This window comes from Paramisgurnus dabryanus, chromosome 4, assembly GCF_030506205.2.
Source record: "Paramisgurnus dabryanus chromosome 4, PD_genome_1.1, whole genome shotgun sequence".
NCBI lineage: Eukaryota > Metazoa > Chordata > Actinopteri > Cypriniformes > Cobitidae > Paramisgurnus > Paramisgurnus dabryanus.
The window spans coordinates 52,001,618-52,007,247 of record NC_133340.1 but is presented as its reverse complement, the minus strand read 5'-3'; the positions used below and the strand labels follow the sequence as shown (position 1 = coordinate 52,007,247).

At 39.2% G+C, this 5,630-nt stretch overlaps 1 long non-coding RNA gene across 1 annotated transcript; it reads left to right on the top strand.

The window, feature by feature from the left end:
- Nucleotides 1-216: 216 nt before the first annotated feature.
- LOC135786090 (uncharacterized) lies at nt 217-2,752 on the top strand. The gene is made up of 4 exons (XR_010546837.2): nt 217-286; nt 1,199-1,276; nt 2,132-2,209; nt 2,655-2,752. It is a non-coding gene; the product is annotated as an uncharacterized lncRNA (long non-coding RNA).
- Nucleotides 2,753-5,630: the final 2,878 nt, after the last annotated feature.

Here is a 5,630-nt window from a genome sequence, read left to right as displayed (position 1 = left end):
CTAATAAGAAAACTAACAATAACAATAGGGTTCTACGCCCCTTCGGGGCTTGACCCCTAATAATAATAATAAGAAAACTAACAATAACAATAGGGTTCTACGCCCCTTCGGGGCTTGACCCCTAATAAGAAAACTAACAATAACAATAGGGTTCTACGCCCCTTCGGGGCTTGACCCCTAAATATAGCTAAAAATTTTCTCACAACAGTCCATTGAAATAACTGTCACCGGAGTTCGCGACGCGCTCGATCAGTTTTGGCCTGGGCTTCTTCGTTGTGTATTCAAGGTAAGCAAGTATTTTAAGTGTTAATGTAACGTAAACTTTCTGTGTCCATGTCCCCGTTGCTTATCTCATTGTTATAATACCGGTAAAAATACGATAAGTACAGGGCAGCTATGACTTCGTGCAACGTTAAGGGGGTTAAGGGGGAAGACCGGACGGGGAACACCGGACGAGAAGCGCCGCGCCGTATATAAGACCACTCGAGGTATCCCGCACTTTCTCAGTTTATGGCCAGCAATATTGTTATGTTTAAGGACATTATGGAATTAAGACATATCAGTACTATGTTATGATTGTACTGTATAATTAAATACAATCGTTGCTGAGTCTGCAGTCTGAACACTTTACCTCAGAGCGTCCGTAAACTGAATGAATTTACAATATCACCTGAAAGTCCAATATCAACCAATTTTCATGAAAGTAGCTGATTTCTGTAAATGAATGTAACATTTAATGTACATTACAGCACATGGTGAAGTCTGTATATACATTAACGACGAATTTGAGACAAATAAGTGTAAATTTAAAACTATGTACATGACGCTCGGCGCCGCAGACAGACGCAAAATGGCGCCGTCGGTAAACACACATACTGTACCCTGTGTCTCTTCGTTCCCTAGCTCCCGAGGTCGTGAATCTGTTTATCATGTACACAGGTTCGCGCACTGGTAAGGACTTTAGCTCACTTGACATTGGGACACTGTTCACTTATTATCCTGTGATGTGGCTGCTTAAGCGTGTTGTGATCACTCACCTCTGTTACTGGCAAAACCAACAGTTGCGTTGCTTTGAGTTATGTTTACCAGCTGCACCATGCTTATAATATTATACAGTGCTCTACTGGCTGAAGTAGTGAGATTTAAAGAATCAGGTCAAGTCTTCAAATTGTTGCTAACCTCTATATGTTTTCTCCAGGTCTGTTTAAATGGACAGCTTTGTCACTGATAAGCTAACTGAGTGGCGGCTGTTTGAGCTGACAGAGACATTTTTGAGGTGAGCTTTTTTTTTACTCTTATTGCCCTCATATTATCTATCTATACCTAAACATTTTTCTTTAAAGGAAAACTACACCGTTTTTTAATATTTTACTATGTTTTTACGTCAACTTTGACGAAATAATACATCCCTGTTTTTTTCAATGCGTGCAGTACATTGTGTACAGCATGTCGTGAATGTGTTAGCATTTAGTCTAGCCCCATTCATTCCTTAGGATCCAAACAGGGATGAATTTAGAAGCAACAAAACACTTCCATGTTTTCCCTATTTAAAGACTATTTCATAAGTAGTTACACGAGTAAGTATGGTGGCACAAAAATAAGAGGTGACAATATTTTAAGCGGATTAAAAAAATGAGAACTATGTTGTATGGCGGAAGAGCACTTAGTTTGCAGCACTTTGACCTCTGGTGCAGTTACATCCCTCCTGTGAACTCTCTCATCTTTTTCAAAATCAGTGTGATGATTGATGATGTTACTGCACCAGAGGTCGAAGTGCTGCAAACTAAGTGCTCTTCCGCCATACAATATAGTTCTCATTTTTATCCGCTTAAAAAATTATTTAGTGCCACCATATGTACTGGTGTAACTACTCATGTAACAGTCTTTAAATAGGAAAAAACATGGAAGTGCTTGGTGGCTTCTAAATTCACCCCTGTTTGGATCCTAAGGAATGAATGGGGCTATGCTAAATGCATTAATAACGCGCTGTACAAAGATGAACTGCATAGAAAAAAGACAGGGATGTATTATTTCGTCTAAGTTAAGGTAAGAACATAGTAAAATATTGAAAAACGTTTTCTTTAATAGGGCTTAGTTCACCCAAAAATGAAAATTCTGTCATCATTTACAGGCCATCTACAGGGTTGAGAAGAAGACTATCCGGCATTCCACTGAAGAGTCCCTGACAGCGTTCATACACCAAATGTCTGTAAGTACAATGGACCAGTTTCTCAGCACTACTCTGAGAGAGAATATTCTTAATTCTATAACTATACTGTTCATGTGAAAGAAGGCTATACAAGGGACATGTTTCATGTGAAAGCTAAAGGGTGAATCCTGGTTTAAAAAAACAACTTCAAGGTTCCTCGCAGTTGTATTTTAGTTTTGGGCGATGCCATCTAAGGTAGCAAACTGACTAGAAAGTGAAGTTAAAGATGTTAAGTTTTATTACTCAGTGGTTCTCAACCCACATTTTCTTGTACACATTCATGACCCACTCAAAATGAAGACACCAATTAAGAACCACAGCTCATTTGGCTTCCTTGTACAGTTAGTATCAGCATTATAACACAAACTGTTAGTCTATTATCTTGCTTACAATTTACTTTCTACACAATATTCACTTTATATCTTTCTGTCTCTGTCTGTTTTAGGTTGGAACAAATATGGTGGAATACAGTGGCGGCTCTTAACTGCTCATCCGAAGATCCGCTAATTCAAAATAAGTGTTCAGATTGTCACGTGTGTGTTTTTTTGCAAAATATGTGTCCTGCGTGTCGAGAGATCCTGTGTGCATCACGTATTTTGTTAAAATAAGTGCCTGCTGCACACGCGTCAAAACCGTTTATGATAAAAGAGACGCTCATGTTTCTAAAATACACGGCAGACACTTCCTTAACAGTAAACTCTTATTACGCATGAGATTGTCCGAGTATCTGGCAAACGCGAGCATCTCTTTTATCATAAACCCTTTAGACGCGTCTGCAGCAGGCACTTATTTTGACATGACACGTGATGCACACACGATCTCTCAAAGCGCAGAACACATATTTTGAAATTACAAACCACACACATGACAAGCTACATACATGTTGTGACGAACTTTGCATCGAGCATCCTCGAATAAAGAAGTCACCGGCTGTCACTGGTGGAATACCTTCAGCAATCGCAGCCGTTCCCCTCTGGGAGATCTTACGCTGCACACAACCAATGTTTGAAGACTTAAAGCCTCAAGTTCAATCCAATTATTGAATGTTGTTAAATGTTTGAGAGAGAATGTTTGAGAGTTGTTTATTTTTCTATTTTTCCTTTCTAATGTTATTACAGTGTGACCTAAAATAAATAGGTCCAAGTGTGTGTTTTATATAGAATTTAATTGAATGCAATAAAAATTTTAAACTGCTTGAAGTGTGTAAGTGTGTGAATTTTTCTTTTCTGAAATAAGGCATAGTGGCATAGTTACACAATTTAGGTTATCTTTGACCTTTGGTTAAAAAATCTACTAATTTCTGGGTTTTTCCACCCAGATATTGGGGTTGTTCTTTTGACCCAGAAGTTGGGTTATATTAACTACAATGTTGGGTTATTTTAACCCGGAAGTTGGGTCAGGTATTTAACCCAGAAGTTGGGTCAAAAAGAATAACCCATTTTTCTGGGTTGAAATAACCCAGAAATTAGTTGGTCCCTTTTTAACCCAGGAGTTGGGTCAAAAATAACCCATTATGGGTTGTTTTTGACCCAGGAGTTTTTAGTGTGTAGGAAAATCTCTTGATTTCAGACAAAACAATATAACAGTTATCAGCAAAAAAGCTGTGTTCTCATTTAGTGACAATTCTCCCTCTCTTTCAACGAGGATTGATAACTAGAACACTGAAGTAAAAATGAGTGGTGCTTGCAGTGGCAATTCTCAGCTCACAAAATGTTACAGTGGTGTTAATGAGTCAAAAGAGCCCACCCCCATGTCTCTACAATGTTCTGACGCAGAGATATAGCTCTTGCAAAAACGGTTGATAAGCTATTCTCATTGGTTGCTAGGGAGTGAATTGGCAACCACAAGTGATTATAGTCAAAGCCATGAAAGGAATAATCCATGATGACTCATGGTTTTAGATGTGTTGTTGCAGTAGTTTTAGGCAAAAAATTCCATATTTCTATCTCAAAACCAGTAGGTGGCGCAATGACAAAATTGTGCATGCAACCTCAGGTCATAACTGTGTTACATCTAGCTAGTTTTATGACTATACACTTTAGTTTAGTGAAAAACAGTTGTATTACCATAGGGTGGATTGATTTCAAATGTTTTGTTCAATTATAAGGCCAACTAGTGGTGCAAGCATAAATTTTTTTTGTGTAGCCTCAGACTGTGGTCGTACATCAGCGTTTCAAATCTGGTGAAAAAAGCTCTTTTTGTTGCGAAGTTATACCCATTTATGTGTAAAAAATGCAAAATTTAAAGCAACACTATGTAGTTTTTTTACCTTTAAATAATGTCTCTAAAATTATTTCAGTGATAGAACAACTTTTAACTGGACAAATTGTACTGTTGCTGCAACCTGAGCAGCCTCCTAGCTGCTACAAGCACACTCTGAAAGTGGCGGTGGAGGGTAGAGCACACAGCCCTGCCCCTCCCCCTGCCTGCAGAAGAGCGTCTGAGACCAGGCACTGTTGCGCTTTTCAACCACATGGGGGAGCTGTAAGTCATTTTTACATGGAAACTACATAGTGTGGCTTTAAAGGTAATTTTTCGTTTTTTGCATTTTTCGGCCATTTCTGATGAAAATTTTAATATAATGCCAATAGAACTTTTTGTTCAGAAGGTAATGCAATGTTCTTCCTATGGTGTTTTCGAGTCGATCGGAATAACGCTCGCAGAGATATTCGCACATGTTTTTTAAGTGCTATTTTGCTGCACAGGGCTAACCGTATGACGAAACCTGGCATGTTTGGTATCGTTGGACTCGACCACTACTCAGGACTCCAAAAATTCAAGTCCCGTGAAAATACTTTTATCGCAGCCAAAGTTATAGGCGTATAGAACATTCGTCTGGCCACTAGGTGGCGCTGCAACGAAACTGTGCATGCACCCTCAGTTCCTGACTGGCATCTCAAGTACCAAGTGTCGTGTCAATAGGCCTAAGTTTGGCGAAGATACAGCCTAAAATCTGTTATTGTGCGCTCTACCTAAAATTCGTTGACGCGCTATACGACAATGGATTGGTTTATCGAAATTCTTTTAATAACTTTTTGCCTTGAGTGTCTCTAGATGCTGCATACCGATTTTTGAGGCAAACGGGCAAAAACTCTAGGACGAGTTCGCAAAAGTAGGTTTAACGAATAATTCAAAATGGCGGAAAAATTTTCATGACGGAAAATGACGTCATAGGGTCCTCTCGAATCGTCTTGAGCCAAGGAATCAGAGGAAACAAGAATTTCATTTCTAGGACTTACGGATCAGAAGTTATAAGCAAAAACATAAGTTCAACTTTGGACTGTTGGTGGCGCTAGCGGGTTAGAGATAGAGACTCCAAATTTGCTGTGGGGACACATTGGACTGTCCTTTATCAGTGTGCCAAATTTCATAACTTTCCTACTTACGGTTCTATGGGCTGCCATAGACCGCAATGGCGGAA